The following is a 22,996-nucleotide window of genomic DNA, read 5'->3' on the forward strand; positions in this document are numbered from 1 at the left end:
AATGTGATATTCTCATTTCCATTATTACCTGTTAATGGAAATATTACTGCTGCCATGATTTTATGAAGGAAACACCTGAATATGTAAAAACACTCCAATAGTTATAACACAGATTTGGGGGGCCCTAAGTAAGATATTGCATTTCAAAATTGTTTTTGCTATAAAGATTAACTTCCTAAAGTATAATTTTATATACTTAACTCTGCTTCTTATTGTTTATCTTTTATGTAATCAAATACTAATTGAGCACCCTTCAAATATAAGAGATGTGCTAGGGAGTAAAATGTCATTTACTAATGATGATAACAATAGCAGCTAACACTTATTGCCTGTTGCTAGATGCCAGACACTATTCTTAGCACATACCCTGGATTCTGGACTCAGAGGATTTACTATTTAGCTAGGAAAATAGAATTTTTACTATAAAGGCTAAATAACAACTTACACATGACCTTAGTCAAAAGCTTAGTTTAGCTATAGCTAAATAACAACTTAAACTAAGGCAGCTTAAACTAAGTTTTTAATATTAGCTAACATTAGGCCATATGCTAATGTGACTATTAGCATCTAGAAATGATCTACTTTTAATGTATTTTGTGAGTTTCAGTTCTTACATCTCAACTAAAATTTGTCAAGTCTCAGATTTTGTGATTGCCCTAAATGAGTGGCAGTTTCTTTTGCTGTCTCTGGAAGCTGCTGTAGGTGTCTCTGTAATACAGTTATGCTTATTTTGTTTTAATACTCTGTATGGTATGACCCCTGTCTGTTGCAAATATATATAACACACATAATTGAAAGCATTAATTGCAGTAGGTGTATTGCATGTATATGTGGGTTTGTGTGATAGGTAATCTGGATATTTTAGTTATTTTAGAAGCCATTCCCCAATCTCACCACTAGAGGTCAGCTTGACCCCTTTTCTCTTAAAACTCAAGTAGATTTTTTTTTTTTTGAGGATTGAGACAGCATTGCAGTTCAGAGCTTTGGTCTAAATACATGAAAAATAAAATTGCTCTTAGCTTATTTCACAGAGCAGCATTCACAGATATGTGTATATAGGTCTGTACTGATAGGCGTAATGCTTAATGTACTTACAGAAGCAATACATGATGTGTTTATGGATATATATATAATATATATATACTTTTTATTTGATAAAAGACAAAGAGCCACCTGGAAACAATGCCTTATGAAATTGGTCATCTGTGTTTCATGTAAGAATGAAATCATCAAAAGGAAATTAGAGGTCTTTCTCTCACATTCGCTGATTCACTGTGTATTACTGGGTGTCAGGCACTGTGCTAGATGCTGGAGGGAGCAGAACAGACATCTTCCTTCCTTTCTGGGCCTTGTAGTCCAGTCAGAGAGACAGATACTGATAAAATAATCACTCAATAAATATAACTAGATGAGTGCTGTGGAGAAATACATAGTACAAGATGCTATGATAGGGCATAATTTAGATTTGGGAGGTCAGGGAAGGATAATTCTTAGGAAGTGACATTTAAGCTGAGGTCTGAAGGATGAGTAGGAGCTTGGCTGGCTTGAGGGACTGCAGAGAGGCTGGTGTGACTGCAGCAGTAAGAGACGAATAGGTGAAGGGCTGGGGATGAAGCTCTGGAGTAGTACATTTCAAACTGGTTAAACTGCATCCCAGAATAAAAAATGCATTTTATAATGAAACGCAAGTTACGTGTGTGTGTGCCTGTGAGAAATAATAATTTTATTAAACAGAATTTATTTAATCTTATCTCTGGTATGTTCAAGTCTCTTTTTGAAAACAATGCTGGTGATAAAGCATACGTTGATTTGCTATCTCACTAATGGTTCATGGACTGCAGTCTGAAAAACACTGAAGTGGAGGAGGGCAAGAGGCTGGATTCTGGAAGGGTTTGTTGGCCTTTTTAAGGTTTTCCAATTCATCTTCAGAACAATGAGAATCTGCTAATTCTGAGTAGAGGACTGTGTGACATGAACAGATATGTGTTTCCAAAGATCCCCCCCCCGCCCACGACGTGACCTGTATCTGCTGCACATACATAGATATAACATAGTTTAAAGTATTAATTGAGCAAACAGATTAATGGGTTTTTCAAATTTTTATGGAGTTTATAAGTTGAACCATATGAAATTGCTCATATTTGACCTCTTTTAACTTATAAAATAGTAATCTCATATGGCTTTATCTAATATAGTCACACCAAAAGGCAAGGAGGTGAGCGTGTACTGGAATTAATTTCTATGGATGGACCATTCTCTGAAATGTTCAGGGGACCTCAAGCACGGATTAAGAGACTACAACTGAAAATGTCATGAGGCATTGCCCATGCCATAGTGACATTGGTATACTTAATGGTAACTCTTTTCAAATTAGAATTGTTGAGACCCTCTCATGACTCTTGTGCCCTATGTCACTCACAAAATAATCTTGGTGAACAGTTTTTCAGCGTTCAGGTAATCTATGAAAAATAAAATTGCTAAAAAGTATTTATCCGACTTAAATTAGTGTTCTCTGCTCTAGTGAGCAGGCTGAACATATCATTGATCTTTCTAAGTGAGCCCAAATTGGTGTTTTACTCCATAAAAAAATATATAATTGTGGCCCACTATTGATCAGTTTGGTCCCTGAAATACAGGTCTTTGTAAAATTACTTGTAGTTTTTGTTCCCTCGTAGACCATTTGTAGTAAAACTTTCACTTCTAGAGTTAGAAGTTATAGGACTATTGTATTATACAGATACTGATACAGGAAAATGATTGGAAGATTAGGAAGGGAAGTGAATTAAATATCTGGGTTACATTTATTTCATGTATTTTTGTTAAACAAATGTCTCATTGAATATTTCCTTTACTTCTCTCACAAATAACAGTTTTTTGCTGTTTTTGAATGAAATTTTTGATGAAATTTGAAAATTAAGATATTATTAAATAACCTGGGTCTTTTTATTATTTAAAGTTTATTTTCAATTAGTCCTGCTATAAATTTATGAATGTTACCTTTGGTCATATTTTTCCTACTTCAAACTTGTATTATAGTTCCCAACCACATGATCTTCTAACCCTCTTAAGTAGTGAATTTGTAATTATTTTTATGCGTAAAAGGGTTTTTCTTTTTGACATTTTATTTTCAGCACATAAAATAACATTGATTCTAATGTTGATGACTGTAATAGAGGATCATTATGTTTGTGTGACATTCCAACATTGCAGAGTAGTGGCTCAATCTCGAAGCTTGACTGCCAAAAACAAATGGAAACTCCTTTCCTTCTGCTATAAAACAATGGTAGATGGGCCCAGAAACGAGGAGGGGAGAAAACAAGATTGCATTACAAATCTGGCACATCAGCCACACTAGTAAAATCAAATCCAATGTTGTTTTATGGCTCTGAATTTATGTGAGTGCCCAGGATCAAAGGGCTCGAATCCCACTGGACTACAGGGTCCATAGTTCATGGCAAAAACTCATCAAAAAGAACATTTTAGTCGTTTAAGCTTTTCATTTTAATCAGCCCCAGCAATAAAAGAGCCTTTAGGTGTCCAAAAACATTTTGCAAGATCAAGAGGTGGTTCTCTCTCTCGGAGAGGCGGCTTTCTGATTGGATCCATATAATGCCTGTGGCCTCAGAGTGTCAAAGGGCCACTGCCTCCACATTGTTTGCCCTTGTGGGATGGTTTCTTTTGGTTCTTCTGACTGTGTATTATGTGATAATAAATTATGGCGTCTGACGGAAGGACCATAAAATTTTCACACAATCTATCAAGCTATTGCAGCCATTTAACGTTTGGTCTCTGACAGCGAGCCAGTGCTTTGGAACATTTAGTCAGAAACAGAGTCTACCGCTGCCTCTTGACAAGTGTCTAGAGAGGGCTCTGCGCGTGAGAAAGAGGCACAAGGCTTCAGCGTCAGACCCAGTCTTCAGTCATCACCCTGACCCAGTCCTTAAAATGGGGATCCTACCTTCTTTCGCCACGGCATACATAGTTCGGAATATATAGGGTAATATTTGCAAAGTTACTACCCAGCAGTAAGAGCAGATATGCACTAGGCTAGGCGTGGGTGAGGCACGGACCGGCCAGAGCCAGTCCTGCGTTGTCAACGGGAGGCCTGAGTAGGTGAGGGGCACAGCTGACCGGACAGGAGCCGATTGATAAGAAAATGCCCTTGAGAATGTGGAGGAGTGAGACCAGGGACCCCCGAGGCTGAATTAACTCTGGGGGGAAAAGGGGAGCTTTCAGATAAGAAAAACAATTAAAAAAATTTTTTTTAAAAAATATATCTTTATTGATTTCAGAGAGAGGAAAGGAGAGGGGGAGAGAGAGACAGAAACATCAATGATGAGAGAGTCATTGATTGAGCCCGCAACCCAGGCATGTGCCCTGACCGGGAATCGAACCCTGATCCCCTGGATCCCAGGTCGACGCTCAACCGCTGAGCCATGCCCAGCCGGGCAAGAAATACAGTTTTTTAAATGAGTGCCTTCATCTATAGACTACTGACACCTTTATTTCTTGGCCTCATTTTTAACTTTGGCCCCCCTGCATAGAAAAAGAAACTCAGGCCGCTAATACGTTTCCACCCGAGCTCTCTGCTATCATCCCCTACCTCCTCGTCTGCACGGTTTCTCTCCCCTTGTTCTCTTTTTGCCAGGTGCCTTCCCCCATTTCTAATGATAAGTTCAGCCATCCTTTCCTTTAAAATCCCTTGGCTTGACCACACTACTTCTTCGAGCTCCCATCTCTCCTCACACTGGTAAAGTTCTCAAACATTAGCTACATGGAGACGATCCTCGCACCACTTGCTGTCCGTTACCGCTGCGCTGAAACAGTTGAGACCACAGATGCAGCGATTATCAAGTGGTTTTGGTCCCCTCCCAGTCTTCACTGATTTTAGACGGTCAGCGTTAAAATCTCCTCCCTCCACATCTGAGACACCGAATTCTCCTGCGTTTCCTCCTCTGAGTGTTTCTACATCTTCTTTGCTGTCCCTCCAGCTCTGACTCTGCAGCACCCCCGACTGTGACCCTCCAAAAGGCGGCTTTTAGTTACCTGACTTTCTATACGTTGTCTTAGAGATTTCATTTATCGCTGCGTAAAGGTTTTTCAGACCTAATTATTTGCATTCAAGTTTTCCTGAGTTCCAGCTCCAAGAAAGTTCTAGTTTTTGCTGGAAAACATACACTGGGAGATGTTTTCAGTGTCACAAATGTAAAATTTCCAAAATCAGAATATCAAAAATCCTTATAATCCCCAGGACTCGTCTGCTTGCCTCCCCCTGACTTTCCCCCTCCCAACATAAACACAATACAAACTATCTCTTTTCTTAGCTGCCCTGTATATTTAATGTTCCGCTTTCTCCTAAAAGTAAAAGTCCAGGCCAAAAATCTCAGCTGCATCTTTGGCAACTCCTGGCCCTCACCTTCTGCATCCAGCTGATTGCCAAATTATGCGAATTTTAGCCCCAGGGTCCCTTGTAGACACACGCGTGTTCCTCGCGCCCTGCTGCTTCCATCCTAATGGAGGCCTTTATCATAGCTTGTCTGTATTCGAGCCATGTTACAAATTGCTCAGAGATTGTAGCTCCTCTCTTAAACACCCTCGGTGGCTCACTGTTGCCTGTCAGGTGAATTCAAAGTCTTTAGCATGGTATTCAAGACCTTCTAAAATCCATTCAGATGTACAGCTTCAGTTCCCCCTTCCTCTCCTTGCCCGTGCTTTCCCATCGCTCCACCTTTTCCTCCCACTGAGGTGGCTCACAGCCTGCTCACCTGTGGCCAATCCTTTGTGGCCTGGCAGGGGTTCCTTGTCATACATGAGACCATCTCCGACTGCCCACGGCTCCCTCTCCTGAAGCCTCAGGCTCTTATACCCGACTTAGGCACACAGCTGACCCTCACAATCATGACAGCAGCGGTGTCGCCCCTTCCTCCCACCCCCAGTGCCAGCGCAGGAGGGACGGAAACCTTCAGTAAACAGCAGGGGTCACGGAGACGTGCGCCCTGACGCAGAAATCGCCACTGCTTGCTTTCCCTTTTTCTTTTGTAATGGAAACTGGGTTTAAACCAAAGTGATTTTTCAGGCAGTATTCCCCAAATTCACAGGCAGAAGAGAACTGTAATCAGAAAACGAGGTTCCCAGGTTTTTAAACGACATCTTTTTTAGTTTATGTTTTTCCTTGTGGAGAATGGTGTTTAGTTTCTCATTGTCTTAGATGCACATTTATCTCCTGTTGCCTGTTTAGACAGCTTCTGGTGAGGGATCATTTGTATTAGTTTAGGTTAAAGCAACATGGACTCATTTGAATTCATGTTAACTTGTTAACCCTTTCACTCCATAGGTGGGGAATTGAAGGCTGAAAGAGCTGATCTTAGAATCCAGCCTAATGGTTCTCAGACTTTTCCTCCTCAGTGCCCCTGAGGGAAGCAACGTGCCCCCAACAGGACAGGGGTCTGTAGAGTGGAGGAAGTTGACCACCTATTGAGATTCACCTCTGGTTGCTACTCATTAGCGGTAATGGAGCCCAAGCGTGTGCAGGCAGATGGTAGAAGTCCTGTGACTGGAAGTCAGCATTTGCCCCAATCCAGCGTTTCATCACTGAAGCCTCGTGGAGATGGCTCCGCCAAAAATGGAGACAGTGTCACCAGCAATTAAGTGATGGGCGGAAAAGCTGCCATGCAGCCCTTACTGGCGGGCGGTACTGAGTGTATGCTCTCTGAGGTTTAAAATGACATGTTTAAAACCACAGTCTTCAGCCACACCAACGAAATTAAACATGACTCTTTTAGGAATGTACAGATCAATTGGAGGAAAACAGGGCTACCTCTTCCAAATATTGAATTCATTTTCAACTGTGTTGCTTTTTAAGGTTGTCTAATCCTTTCTTTCTTCTTCCCTCACTCTTTATCTCTGCAAAATAAAATTGCTTCCAGGGTTTATAAATAGGAGTTTGAGAGATTATGTTATAATTCTCAGATGAGATTTTCTGGATTTGTGAGATACGGATCAGCATCCAGACTGACTCTGTTCCATTGTGACCTACACCCACCATTGGATTCCCACAGCATCACTCACTCATTGCTCATTAGCAAACTAATTACTACATATATATATATATATATATATATATATATATATATATATATATTAGGTAAAATCCTGACTTCCAGTCACAGGACTTAAGATATATATATATATATATATATATATATATATATATATATATATATATATATAAAGTGGATATTAAGTGGAGAGACAGAGAGGCTGCCGCCAGCTGTCAGAAATACCTCTTGGAGCAATTTTACATTCCCTACCTCAAACCTGCAATCAAGTACCACCCTTAACAAAGGACCATTACTGAGAAGTATGAACGCTGCTGGGGGATTTTGTATAGCACACCCTCCATCCCCCAAATCGGCTTTAAAACGAGTCATACCCAGAGACAGAAAGACAAATGTTTCCTTCTTTATGAGCCCCAGTGTTTAGTACTAGGCTGTTCAGTGTTTTCCTCACAGGTACATCATGTTTGGATTTAATCCTCTGCTTTTATTCTTACCTGTGCTATGTTGATATGAAAATCTGAAAACACATGAAAGAAAAATATAAAAAAATAAAATGACTTGGAAGAAAATAGGCATTTGCTTTTATATTTGGCAACTACAGTTGAGATTGGGGTATGTTAACAAAGTAAATCTGGACCAAGAAAAATGATCTTCATGCCAATCTTTATAAAAATCAAAATTCCTTTCGTTCAGACACCTCAGCCATTCTAATCTGTTTCATATGTGTATTAATACTGTATTCAAGGACATGCAACCAGAAAGCCTCCTGCTCTGCGCAGCAAGGGAAAGGTGATGGTCCAACATTGAGATTCCTAGGAATCTAAATATTTAGAGTGTACATAGTTTATAATTATTTAGAATAGACGACTGGCGTGGGTACTTGAGTCAGTTCATTTTCTCATGAAGGGTGCATGGCACAAAACTGGCATTTGTGAGCTCTCGTCGCTGACAGCCACAGTCCCTGGGCAACAGCCTGCTGATGGTATGAAACGCTACAGCAGTTATGCGGTGATATAGACATTTTATAGCTGGCCCTGCATTTCATTAACCTGTATATTTAGTTAATAACTTTTGAATGCCTTCTGAAGAAATTATATGTGAGTTTTCAGGTAATAGTGCCCCTGTCTCTTCACATTATTAATATGTGCAGCCGTAATATTTAAAATGGAAATATTGCCGGAGAGAGAAAAATTACAGCCAGCCCAAACCCTCTGTCAAGCTAAATTTGAAGTGACATTTAAACTTTGCACAGAATAGTTAAACATTTATTTTGAAAATATTTCATGAATTATGTTCTATGTTTGGTCAGTTAGAAAATAAGGATACTGATTTAAACTTATATCTTTCAATTACTGGAAAAAATGAAAAAATGTAACTCTTATAATAATTATCCTTTCACAAAGCACAAATTACAGTGATGAATATCAATAGAAAGTAATATACTAGTTGAACCTAAGGGGAGGGGAGAGAGTGGGAGGAAAACAGGAATGTGGTTTGTCTGTGTTCCAGCAGAAAAGAATTAAGTAAAATGAGATCTGGTCCTTTCCAAGTTCTTCTGTGTGCATCATACTTGAGTGTAATTTCACATGCATCTCAGTGTTCCAAGTATCATTAAACATCTAGTAATCAGAACAAATGTTCTGCCAAATTCCATCATTTTCTTAACTGTTTAAGGCACTGAGCACCCCAGATTTATAAATATATAATTAAAATTCTTATTTTTTTTTTAAAAAAAATAAACCTAGATGGGGGATTTACATTTTTCTTAATCGATGTTTACACAGAGAAGAGATCTGTTTTTAAATATTACTTCAGATCTTTGTGAGCTCAAATAAATCAGCGGGATACTTTGCCAAAACTGTCTCTAAAAAAAGATGGGTATAGATGCCCTGTGGTCAGGAAGTTTCAGAATTCTCTTAATGCTCAAAATGAACATGATTCTGTTTCCCTGTGATTTCAAGAATCTTAGCTTAGGTGCTATGGATGGACTTTATCACTTGTGTGCTGTCAGACCCCAGGCATCCTCAATTGCAAATATTCCAAATGCAGCAAGCATAGCTCTAGAAATATTTGTGCCTCTTCTTAGATAGATGCATAACCTGAGGTGTTTAATAAGCTCTATTGCTTATGTATAGAAACTCGAAAAGAGCCTAGGCATTGCAAAGGATAAACCTGTCACCCGCATTACTGTGGGTGCAGTTTGAAGGTTCTTTTTGTTGATACAGGCATTTATATGACCCCTGTTCTAATCATTTTGGTGTCTGTCCCAGCAAAGGAAAATTGGAAAATAACTCATAACACTTGGATCCACATGGAATAAAACATGTCTGTGAGTCCTCAATTATTTCGAAATGGAAATGTATTGGGAACTATAAAAATTCTTACCAATAAAAGATTGTGTGTTCACAATGATGGCATTATGAATGTCTTTGGAGTAGAATGTTTATTTTGACTAATTTGGGGTCAATCCATTTGTCATCTCTCATTTAGGCCCTGTGCATATTGTAAAGTAATCCAGCCTGGATTTCCACCGAGTGAAACAAATTTACCAGGTCTGGATGGAGGTGGACCTGTGTCTTTAGACTTATGAGTGCTAGAGTTTGATGAGACTTGTTGGAAAGAACATGGTCTCCATCAGCTATGCACTTCTCAGCTAGGCCCTCACGGAGGGATAATAGTAGCAGTCATACAGATCAGAGGGTTTTGTATGTGGTTTTTGTTTCTTTGTTTTTTGGTGTTTTTTAAATATGTTTTTATTGCTTTCAGAGAGAGGAAGGGAGAGGAAGAGAAAAAACATCAATGATGAAAGAAAATCATCGACTGGCTGCCTCCCGCACGCCCCTCAGCGGGAATTGAGCCCACAACCCAGGCATGTGCCCCAACCAGGAATCGAACCATGACCTCCTGGTTCATAGGTCAACGCTCAGCCACTGAGCCATGCTGGCCGGGCCCGATCAGAGGGTTTTTTTGTTTTGTTTGTTTGTTGTTGTTGTTTTATATATCTTTATTGATTTCAGAGAGAGGAAAGGAGAAGGAGAGAGAGAGATAGAAACATCAATGATGAGCGAGTCATTGATCGGCTAGCCCGCAACCCGGGCATGTGCCCTGACCGGAATCGAACCCCGATCGCCTGGATCCTAGGTCAACGCTCAACCGCTGAGCCACGCCCGGCCGGGCCAGAGGGTTTTTAATCATACATGTAACAGGTCTTACACGGGCACTACTCAGAATCCCTGCCCCTTCTCTTCCTCTTACTAACTGAGTGCAGCAGCCATAGGCACAGCAGCTATAGTGACTTCTGCAAGGTGGCTGGGGGCATTGCTAGCCGTGTGCCTGCCACACGCCAGGCACTCCTCATGGTTCTAGGAGGCATTAGGGAGGGAGGGAGACGAACACGTGAGTCCTCATAAAATTGGCATGTTCGGAAGGTGGAAGGAGGGGGTGAAGGTAGCACAGTAGTGGGCAGAATAATCATGGAGGTGGAAAGAGGACCGGCGTTGCGCACTGTCAGAAAGCAGGAGAGGCCATCTTCAAGTCCAGCTGCAGAGGAAAAGTCCCATCGAATTGGGTAACTCGGGAAGTTATCAAGGATTTTCACGAGTATTTGCAGTATGATGGTGGCGCTCCACATCAGGTTTCTGAGAAGTTACACGAAGGGTGTGGTAAAGATGCAAAGACAGTATGTGCTGGGGTAACCACTGTGCTGTATAGCTGAAAAATGCAAAATAATATTGCATGTAAACTGTAATTAAAATTTTTTTTAATTTTTAAAAAAGATGCAAAAGATAGTAAGTAACTGAAAATCTTTGAGAGTAATGTTTGTAAATGAACATAACGGGAGATTTTTATCTTGAGGTGGGTGGCAGAAAGAGCCAAGTATTCTGGTTTGTGTGGGGAGTGGGCAGATGTGAGAAGAAAGGACTTGAGCACTTTTTAGGTAAGGGTAAAAAGGCAAGAAAGGCACCTATTAATGAATGTGTAAAAATTGCTTGAGGAGAATCTTGACATAAACATCATTGTGTCCTGTACACAAGACATATCGTAGCTTTTGTTGTAAGATACAATGCTAGTTTATTTTATTGTGCATTCTCAGGGTATATGGATCCTACTTAATGCAGTTGATTTAGAAGAAAGGTTAATTTTTATTTAAACCACATTGTTTTCACCCTATTTTCTTAGGCCACCATCTAAAAATACATATAAACCTATACATAGGAGACATTTGGTTTGTGCTGGCAGCTTCCAGGTGACAATGCACTATAAACTCAAGTAGTTGCTGTTAGTTGTATCCAGTATTATATAAACTCTGCAGGGTTTTTCAGTCCAAGTATTTCTTAATTTGTTCTGACTACATTATCCTTAGTTTCTTTCACTTCTGATGAAATTATATTAGGAAGCCAGATAGGTAATGGCAGCCTCATTTTACAGAATGGGGAGAACTTGTAGCTTATAACACTGATAGGGTGATAGGCCCCTGGCATTTTGGAGACCCCATTAGTGTAGGAGGAAACTTTTCTAACTGCACTGTGGAACAGATTGTTTTTATAGGTGGCATCTCTAACTAAGGAAAAATAATCTATTGCAGATGCAAAGTGCACTTCTAACAGAATACTCCGATCCTTGCTTTGGAGGCTGGCTTAGGAAAAACACTAATAACTCTTCAAATTGGCTTGGGAATCGATGTTAGGTCCGTTTTCTTTACAGAACAGAAAATTAGGACCTTGTATTCTTGGAAGAACTTATTGATCAACTACTTTGAGAAAATCAAACTTACTATAAATAATGTGATAGAAAACAGGCCATGAGAAAGAGGCAGAAATGAGACATTACAGTGTCAGAGGCAATGTAACGTCCTTCCTAACACCGTGAACTCTCTGTAGTCGCTCTTGCCCTGGCCGTGTTAGGGAGCGGTGCTGAATGCGTCAGTACCATCTTGGGTAATTCCCACTGCCCCCCGCCCAGCCCTCACCTAGGGAGAGAAAGCTCTGGGCATTGGGCCACAGAAGTGAAAGTGCTGTAGCCTTGATGAGAAAGATAAACTTTTATCTCAGGGAATTTGGACATTTGTGTCTCTTTAAGACATAGGTACTTCTTGAGACACTTTGGGACTAAAGGTTAAATCTCCTTTTAATATAACATTAAACCTAAGCGTTTGCAGAACTGCCGAGACCCCTCCATGGATCTCTAGAAACCTGGTATAAGCCTCCTAATCTTTCTCTGACCTGTTTGTTTTACAGGTGAAAAAAATAGCCAGAGATAAGACGCAAATTTAAGGTCAAACAGCAGTCTCATGCTGAACTAAATCGAGGCACTCTAACCGCTATTTTAGTGTTTTTTCCATTACTGGCCCCAGCCTCTCCAATTATAGTAGAAAATATTTCTCCCTGGGTTTGTTACTTAGAGAACGAAGACTATACTCAATTTTGTGAGCCTTTTTTTTTTGGCATTTCACCTTATGTCTTGTATAATGAGTGCGCCTTTTGGCTGGGGTGAGCAATTTTTGGATATTTAAGACATTTCTCTTCCTAGCTTCCTCTAGAGGAGGCATCTTAAGCCAGAGCCCAGATCTTAATGAAAAACACATAAACCCTTTTGTTTGTTTTCCCTGTCGATTACCCTATAATTTAAAACCCATTCAATGGCAGATTTATCAAGTGACTAATCTCTGGGAAGGCTCAAAGTGGCAAAGAGAAGGTGGTTGTGGCCTAGGCACACGTCATTGGTCATTTGTTCAAATGTTAAGGTAGGAAGCCAAATATTCCTTGCTTACTCATGAGACTATATTCAGGGAGGTTAGTCATGAGTGTTTGGGCCTGGAGTGTCTTATTACTGCATAAGGAAAGCAACACAGACAACCTGGGATGTGTTTGCCAGATAAATTGACCGTCCTTGATTTTCTTCAGTTATCAATGAAAAAGTTATGTCTGAGTAATAATAATAATAATAATAATAATAATAATATAAAACCCACATAACCCAGCTGTGTTGAAAATTAGAAATAACTCACAACTATCTTTTTTCAACTACAATGTAAACTTCTGAAAGTATGGGTGGTTTATTTATTTATTTTTATTGATTGATTCAAGAGAGAGATTGATTAGTCCTTCCACCTACCCATGCATTCATTGGTTGACTCCTACACGCACCCTGACTGAATATCAAGCCCACAACCCTGGTGCACTGGGACGATGCTCCAGTCAAGCTACCTGGCCAGGCCTAGTTTCTTTTCTGATTTTTATTAAATTTATTGGGATAGCATTGGTTAATAACATTAGATATATTTCAGGTGTGCACTTTATAACATGACATCTGTGTACTCCATTGTATGCTCGCCACCCAAAGCCCAGTCTCCTTCCATCACCATGTATTTGACCCCCTTTACCCTCTTCATCTTCCCCTCTCCCTCTTCCCCACCAGTAACCACCATTCTGTTGTCTGTATCTGTTGGTTTTGGATTTTATTGTTTGTATGTTTGTTTTGTTTGTTCATTTATTGTTTTTTATTTCACATGAGTAAAATCATACAGCTCTTGTCTTTAATTTTCTTTTCACAAAACCTGGTGTATTGTAGATGCTCATTACATCTTGTTTGAATAGTAGATGGTGGAGAGACCATAGTCTCATCTCACTTTGAAATAATGAAGACTTCTTTACTGCCTATTGGGTTTATACAACACCACTATGAAGAGTAAACCCATAAGTAGGAAATTTATTACAATCACTCTTCTGAGCCTCCTCTTGCTACCAGAGTGCTATAAAATTGGTAGAGATATGGAAACTATTTTTTAATCAGCAATCCTGGAGTCTTATGAAGAAGTTTCATCTTTACTTTTAATACTAGAAAGAACTCATCAAGTGGTCCCTTTTTACTTGTTCCTATTGGACAATGCTATTTAAGTGACCTAATACCATTTTTAATTTCCTACCCCTTTTTAATTAAAAAAATACAAAGTTGGGAGTAGGTGAGGCAAATATAATTGAGGGATCCATTTCATAGATTCCAAAGTGATACAGTTGGACAGATGGGTATTGGCCATAGTGTGGTGTCCCTTCATAGAAATGCATGAGTTGAACCCTGGCCAATGTGGCTTAGTTGGTTGGATGTCATCTGGTGCATAGAAAGATTGCTGGATTGATTCCTGGTCAGAGCACATGCCCAGGTTGAAGGCTCGATCCCTGGTAACGGCGTGCCAGAGGCAGCCGACCAATGTTTTTTTCTCTCTCCTTCCTCTCTCTCTATAAAGCAATTAAAAAAAATGCATGAGTCTAGAAAGAAATATTAAGGTGATTGCTGTAATTATTTAAAGGGCCTGTTTGTCACAGTTTTAAAGACCAGGATTTACCACCTATTGCTTTTTGTTGTTTTTTTAATCTTCACCTGAGGATATTTTTTCCATTGCTTTTCAGAGAGAGTGGAAGGGGAAGAGAGAGAGAAACATCGATGTGAGAGAAACACATCTATTGGTTGCCCTCCACACTCACCCCTACCAGGGCCAAGGATTGAGCCTGAAATTGAGGCACGTGCCCTTGTCTGGAACCGAACCTGAGACCCTTCCAGTCCTCAGGCTGATGCTCTAACCACAGAGCCAAACTGGCTAGGGCCCACCTATTTTTTCTAAGCTCACATGTACTCTGGAGTGGGTTGTATATACCTCATTATACTACCTGTAGCTTCAGTAGGGATAATACAACATAAAATTCCAAGTTCTTTCTCTAATAGAGAAGGAATTAGTATGTTGGCTCATTGCCTGGAAATGTGCAGTCTTGGGTTTGCTCATTAGGTTTCAAATTACTTTTTGGAAAAATAAAGTCTGAAAATCATTTCCATGGATATCCCCAGGTATACCCATTCTGTGACCTACGCAATATTTAGTGATACTAAAAACTTAAAAAATAAATTGTTACCAGAATCTCCTATGAATAGTGATTTTTTTTACCTTTTATTGCACAAAAGCACTCAGGCTACGGTGATGTTTTGTTTTGTGTCCCAGGTAGGAACACTTGTCCAGATTCCAAAGACTTTTGTTGTTTGTTTGATTTCCCCACTACTTCCTTGGATAACTGTCCATAATTATATTTGTTTATTTTTGAAGTATGTTCCTGCATAATTGTAATAACTATCATGTTTCAGAAATAACTCACAGTTTCATCTGTACCACATACCGAGCTACTGGTGTGTTCTCAGAGCACCTCAGTGAGTTTGTCTGGCCCTGTGTGTACTTTTGCATTCATAATGGCAGTTGGGGCTCTTTGTTTATATGGCTTAGATGACATTGTGCTTAAATCCTTATGCAGCTTTCATGAGCAGAGCTGTATTCTAGGAAGTTTTGGTAGAAAGAAATATGATGAAGTCTTGGGTGTATGAATAGCATTTTATAACTAGACGAAACGTTAGTGGTTAAGTATTTAAACCTCTCATTTTAGATATTAATAAAGTGAGGATTACAGGAAGTGAAAAAAAATTGGCTTAGTGCAGGTAGCTAATGACTGGAATAACAGAGCAGAATCCAGATCTTTCTACCCTCAGGCAGTTCTGCCCTCCCACTTGACTGGGAACCAGAAAACTTCAGATCTATTTACGTAATGACTTCAGTTCTGTTCCAGAAGGATGGAGGGCATATATTTTAAAGAAAGCATGTTTAATTAGAAACTATCTCTATTTTTGTGTTGGCATTCCGACTTCCTGAACAGCATTAAATGGGAAGGATTACTAATTACTGAGGATCCGTGATAAGGTGAAAAGAGCACTAGACTAGGGTGAAGGGTCTGAATTGGAGTCTGTCTCACTGGCAGTTTAATTCATTTCTCTGCGCCGCCTTTCATCTAGGCAACAGCTACAGCACCAGCCTTCTTAGAGGTTATTGCCATAATTATATGCATTAATATTTTACAAATGCATTGAAGGCATAGGTAGTATATAATGTTGTTAATCAATAATTATGAATTGTTATTTTAGCCACTGTCAATTGGTATCAATTCAAAATGGTAAAGTGGAAAGAGCATGACTTTTCATACCTGATCAGGATTCAGTTTCCTTTCTCACTGTACATCTTAGGGTCTCATGCAAGTTAACACATTGTCCAGAACGTCTGCTTTACAGAGTTGCCAGGATTGGGGGAAGGCGCCCCGCACAGGACCCGCACGCTCCCTCCACGAGGGCTTCACCCCTCTCGCTATCAGCTCAGCAGCAGCGGGCGCTTTTACACATCTGTAATTGAACTGTTACTCTCGAGCACTGCACAGATTGCGTTTTACTCCTGAGTCAACTCAAACGCTGTTTTATCTTTCGAGTGCTCTTTACCCATTTTTTTCCTGTTCTGTTTCTCTATTTCTGTATCCCTCCTGGCAAGTTCCAATTACAGTGATGTATCAGGTGTGTCATGTTTCCCAGTGTCCCTGAGGTGGCCTCTTAGTTATAACACAATGTGATCTATTTCTGATAAGAACAAAAAAATGTATTGATCACAGTTAATTAAAACCAGCTATTGTTGACCTGTGGGATTTTCATCAAACCCAATGCCATTCTTCTCATTAATAGAGACTTTTGTTTTTACAGTAGGAAGTGCCAGTTAAGTAGGAAGTTATTGAAGTCTGTGCAGCCTTTATAAGCAGAACAGAAAAGCCAGGATGCCCACATCCAAAGCCATAGAGCTGCCATCTTCTTGCCTTACCTACAAAGTATATAAGAACTAAATCCCTTCCCTTTGAGGTGTTTCAGGTTCTAAAGCCCCATTTTCCTTCCCTTCCCTCTGCTCACACTGTTTTCTGAAGCAGTGAAGTTTCGTTGTACTTCTGAGCAATCCCAGGAATTGTCTTGCTTTTCCCGCCCTAAGAATGTCGAATTTGGAAGAGTACCTGGAAAAGGTTGACTTACTCAAGTTGTGTAACGGATAACCTGAGCTTTACTGGCCCTGGAAGCACCCTTGGGAGAGAATGTTCATAACAACAGAATGCTGATGGATGATTTTTTCACAGTGCTTGGCACCATGGTGGTATCTTTCATCAGTGGGCGCTTTTCTTTTTGACAGACAAGTTTGTGGGGACCAGACAAGCAAAGTCTCCCTCTATTGCTTGGGTTTCAGTACAATGTGTTCCTTTGATGATATCTCAGAGCAGTGGTAATGTGAAGGATATTAAAAAATAATGAGGATTTGGTAGGGGAAGGGAGGACCAGCCCTCAGGGAGACTGGGGAAATTGCCTAGAGCCCAATTCCTAATCAGATTAGAATCATAAAACATGGTTCAATTCTCCTGGATAGTTTATTATATTTATGAGAACAGCCTTTAAGTTTACCGTAGAGAGAACACTTATCTATATGAAGTATTTTGAATTGTTAAAATTAAATATGATCAACGTCAACTTTTACAAATACCTGCACTTTTTAAAAGTCTGCATGTTTTATCTGAATCTTCTAGGCAATAACAGCTATCACATCTCATAGTTTATGCTGTGCACGGGGCTGTCAAAGAGGAAGGGGACCACATGTCTCTTTTTAAAATATTGTGGAGCTTTGAGTCTGGTTTGGTGGGTAATATAAGGGCAAAAGAAACTCTTAATAGTGAAAGCTAAAGAAATAATTCCATCCAGTAAGCTTCTGTGGATCACTAACTAGCCAAGCAGTGTGCACTGTTCTGGAAGTTCAGACACGAATAAGGCATGGTCCCCAACTGCCTGCAGCTTTTAGATTTGCAAAGAAGATAAACATAAATGACTCTAATGTAATGTGAACCTAAAGTTCTTTGGCAACAGAGTCAAAGGAAAACATTTGACAAGAAGAATTAAGAAAAGTTTAAGGCCAGAAGGTTCAGTTGAGATTGACTGAATTGTCCTTCAGGGCTTTCACTAGGTGGAAGTAGAGAGAAAGGGTGTTTTAAGTAGGGGAAGAGCATGCGCAAAAGCATAAAGATGTGGGAGTTGATCATATGTTTGCATCTGCGATGGTGCAACATAGGGGACATATAGAGAAATGTCTGGAAGAGTAAGCAGCGGGCAGGTTTTGAAGAGCCATGCAAAGCACTTAGGCTCATGTGCTTTGGAGAAGTATTCTCAGTATTGGTAATGGAGGCATTCTCCCCTTATGGGGACATGTCAGAATTAGGAACCGGCTTTTTCAAGTACCACATGTTGCTTTGGAGAATCTGAAATGACCCAAGTAAAAGTCATTGCCAAAAATAATCCACCAATATTCTGGTATTATACTCTCTCAGCTGTGTCTGGAGCACAATAAAGATTAAGAACAGTTACTGTTGGTTTTAACCCTGGCTGCCCATCGCGGTTGCTCGGGGAGCTCTAAGGATGCCAGTGCAGGGGCACCGTCTCAGACCGATTCGATGATGATACGTGAGGATGGGCCTGCCCATCAGTATTTAGTTTTGGTGTTGTTTTTTTTTACAAAGCCATCTAGGTGTTTTTAATGAGAACTACTTTATTAGACAGATAAAAATAGTGCCAAGGAAGGAAAATGACAATTGAAACAGAATGGTTTAATTGGGATTGCTCTCTTAAAGATTGTGAATTTGAATCTTGCTTAGAAGGAGATGAGTATAGATTAATAGATTATTCCAGGTGGGAAAAAGATGTAATAAAAAAAAATGAAAGAAATAGAAGCAATCAAGTTAAGCATAAAGGAAGGTAGATAAAACCTGGGGAAGACTAGGAAGATGTCAAACCTCAGCACCTATCTCCTTTCAAATTATATATTGAGATGAATGCAGGAAAACAGATTTTTAGCCGTGAGGGTCAGAGAGAGGGATAACCACAATGCTTTATATGCTCTAAAGAGTATTTATATGAAACTGAATGGAAGGTTTGTCGTTGTTTGTCTCCCATGTACAAACACCATGTTCAGTATGAAAGCAGAGGGCACTGAAAAGACAGCCGACAGGGTTTAAAGCATTATGTTCCCTTGACCCAGCCTTGGCTGTAATTTTGACTGTAAGAACTTGGCCTTGACATTTTATAAAGATTCCCAGGATCCCAGGCAAACATTATCCAGCAGTACACACTTACCCAACAGAAAGTTCTACTCTCTCTGTTTGATTCACCAAATCATTAACAGTCCCTCTAGCGATGGCTCTAGACACAGGATGGGAAACAGCACATGGTTTCCATGTGCAAAGGAGAAGTGGCACTTAACAGGAAGTAGAGTGAAAAATGGGGTTAAAAACTGGCGTTCCCGAAGGCTCGATTCATGGTGTGCGTGGACTTGAGATTCTTCATTTGTAGCAGAGCCAAGCACAATGCGCAATAATTGATAGGACATGGACAGATAGAGAATGAATGAGGTGCTTATTACTTTAATCACTTTGAATTACTGTGTCATGCTGAGCTTCTGAACACAACCAAGGCAAAACCAGAATGATCAAAGGGGTTTTGAAGCAGGGAAGGGCAAAGGCAAGTTGTTCCTTTATGTGGGCCATTTAAATTTTAATGGTCAGAAGGGTTTCTTACTATAATCTCAGCATATTGATATGGAGTACAGGGAAATTCAGTAATTCCTTCGTATCAGTGAATACAGTTTGTAAGGAAGCCATTGGTGGAATCTGTGCTTGGTAGTCTCTCCCCTTACTTTGGGTGTTTGTGGCAGAGAGGTACTGACAGAGGACACCATTTGCAAAAACTCAGAGGTCCTGAGAGAGGCAAGATGTTATGTGAGACAGGAGTCCAGGACATACATAGGGAAGGGGCAGGAGCCCAAAGCGGAGAAAGTTGGCAGAAAATGCATTGGAAGAGCTTTCAGTGTGTTCATGCTAAACGATTTTCAGTGTCAGTCTGTGAGTCATAGCCAATTATTGAAAGGATTTCAAGGAGTAAAGATCTACTTTTTTTTTAAATCCTCCTAGAACTAATATGGCCAAACTGGGATGGGAGAAATGAGTTAGGTGGCTCTCGTCATTGCCCAATGAAAAGCCGAGGCAGTGGGGATGGACCGAAAGGGATGAATCGGAGAAATTAATGTAACTCATTCATAAGTGACATGTTGGGAATGAGAGGGAACAGGAGCTCAGCACGGCATCTGGATGTGGCGATTAGGAGGGTGGTGCCACCAGCTGCAAGGAGGGGTTTCCGAGGAGGCAGTGACGAGGCTTGGCAATGATGACTTAGTTTTCAGACCCGTTCGGTCTGAGATGGCTGATTCCATATGCAGGTAGACCGTCCAGAGGATTACAGTTTGAAGGTGGCAATTTGGAAGTTACAGTTTATGTTAAGTGAATGTTGTTTCATGTGAGTACACAAGATGACCCAGAGGGATTGTGTAGCTCGAGAAAGATAAAGTGGCAAGAGGGTGCCTGGCCAACAGCATGTAAGGGATGCGTGGAGGAAGGGGGCCCACAGGTTGACTGGAGAGAGCTCAGCAGTGGGAGGAAAGGGGGGGGGGGAGGATGTATCAGAAGCGCAGGGACTCAGAGGGAGTCTCAAGGCACCGGCAACAGTCAGCTTCAACAGCACAGCCAGGGGGCAGAACTGCTGAAAGTGCGGACCGAATGCAGCACTCAAGCCGTGCGGTTTCAACAGGACAGTGGGTGCAGAAGCCAACTGTAATCGGTTGAAAGAAGAATGGATGACAAAACAGATAAAGCAAGAATTCTGGGCCTTTTTCCCAAAAACCTCTGCCATGACTGGGAAGGGGTAGGGTGAGAAAGGAAGGGTGGCATCTAGAAGGGATTAAAGAAGGGCTTTTGTCTCTTTATTTTTGCTTTATATGTATAGAACATGGTGCTGGGGAGCGTGCTAAGAGTCAAAAGAAAGTTGATATGGCCATGGGCCTTGATCTGTCCCGTAGCAAGGAGCTAATAATGATAGCAAGCTTACATAGCACCTACTCTGTTCCAAGCACTCCTCTATATGCTGTTTGATGTATATTAACTCATCTGCTTCTCATAACTGCCTTGCGAGGTGAACTCTGTTAGCATCCCTATTTTACTTATGAGAAAACTGAGGTACAGAGAGCTAAAATAACCTGCTCAGTTTGTGTTCTACCCTCTTCACTAAGCAAATGCAGTACAGAGCCACCAACACTTAGGTGTATAGCTCAGCTTCAGTGGGTTCAGAAGGTTGTTGGATGGATGGAAAGCGGAAGAGGTGGGGACCAGGGCCTTTGGTGTAGTTACAGGTCAGCTGTGCGATAAAGGAAAGTTTCTCTGAAGAGCATGTCTTTATAACTTTTCCATATTATTAAGAAGTTGATGATAGAGTAAAATTATTGGCTCATCAATATTATTTCACACTTAACCTCGCTGGAGTGAAGTTAGTTGGGGATAACAACCAACAGTTAGTTTGCTGTGGCAGAACTGAGCTAGTCACTAACATGAAATGGTGGCAAGTGATTCAGGGTGGGAATCAGGCCTGGGTTACGGGTGGAGGTGCGCAGGGGAGGGAGAAGGGAGGGAGATGGGTAGGATGTTGAAACAAGGGTTATCTTGATCACATAGTTGAGTGAAGCTTGAAATTACTTCCAGGCATTTGATAGTAAAACTCATGAAAGTTCAGCTAAACGTTTGTATTTGTAGTACATTGTTTATCCTGACTGCTTAAGTGTTTCCTAGTTTTGTGCCCATCGCTCCATAAAGGTGGCATGATTTGGAAATTTTAAAGAATTAGAGATCTGTTCGTCTCTTACTGTAATATTGTCAGGAGCAACAGTAACAGTAACATTTATTCAGAACTTACTGTGTTTCAGGTATAATGCCTACTGCTTTACTGGAAGTATCTCCTTTTATCTTTATAAAAACTCTAGAGATGGTTCACTATTACCCTCGCTTTACACTTGAGGAAACCGAGGCTTAAAAACACAAAGTTTCCTGCTCCAGATCATAGAGCTAGCAAGTGGCTAAGCCAGGCTGTGAACCAGGTAGCATGAATCTAGAACTCAGGCGCTAAATCCTCTGTGGTAGACCAGAAATAGAGGGTGCCCCGGACTCGCTAATTCTTTCCAAGTTGGATTGAGGCTGCTGTTTACACATGTGAGAAAGTCAGCTTTAGAAAACTCTTGTCTCTCATTCTCCTGACCATAGTTGTTAGGGGGTTGATTCATGGAGGAAAAGGTGAACCTAGCAAAACCATAACTAAAAGTGTTTTAATGAAAGTAGAAAATCTGCCGTAGCCAGTTTGCTCAGTGGTTAGAGCATCAGGGGACTGAAGAGCCCCAGGCCTGATTCTGGCCAAGGGCATGTACCTCGGTTGCAGGCTCGATCCCTGGCCCCGGTTGGGGCACGTGCGGGCGGCAGCCAGTAGATGATGTGTCTCTCTCACATTGATGTTTCTCTCTCTCTCTCTCTCTCTCGCCCTTCCACTCTCTCTAAAAAGTAATGGATAAAATATCCTCAGGTGAGGATTCAAAAAAAAAAAAAAAGAAAGTAGAAAACTTTCCTATGTCTTCTTTACCTTTCCTAACTAGGCTGTTAAAAATATTTCTTCACCTTTCAATGCAAAATGGATCTGCACTTGTATACACTTTGCTGTTCTAGATACTTGTGGGCTGAAAGGATAGTGAAGAAAGTTTTATTAGCCATCAGGAAGGCTCTTGGGACAGTGACTATGTACCTGCTGAACTGGCTGCTGGAGTATAGAAATTAAGGCAGATACTGTCCCTGATTTCATCTTGTGAAGTTTACAATCTGATAGGGTAGGCGGAAATTAAATAAATTCACAGGGAGTATTTAATTACTGTTCATTGGATTTTGGAAACTAATAAAATTGTAAATTTGACTGCTTCCCAGTTAACTGTAATAGGCTAACTGGAATTGGACTAGTTAATACTGGGAGTATGCCAGGTCTGTGCTGATAAGTATAAAACCATAGACTCAAGGCATTAACTGAAAATATAAGTATTAAAAAGACTGTCAAAAAATATAGCTTAAAATGCTGGGTATGCAGAAGAGAAAAATAGCAAATCTTGATATTCCCATTTTCTATTCATTTATATTATTTATTTATTA

The 22,996-nt window shown here is 40.4% G+C and overlaps 1 protein-coding gene across 3 annotated transcripts in view; it reads left to right on the top strand.

Annotated features, from left to right (window-relative positions):
- FMN1 (formin 1) overlaps positions 1-22,996 on the top strand; it is a gene marked incomplete at its 5' end in the record, with an annotated part of 348,552 nt that overhangs the window by 146,618 nt on the left and 178,938 nt on the right. The gene's annotated exons all lie outside the window — the stretch shown is intronic.

This window comes from Miniopterus schreibersii, assembly GCF_964146895.1.
Source record: "Miniopterus schreibersii genome assembly, chromosome: 1".
NCBI classification, from domain to species: Eukaryota; Metazoa; Chordata; class Mammalia; order Chiroptera; family Miniopteridae; genus Miniopterus; species Miniopterus schreibersii.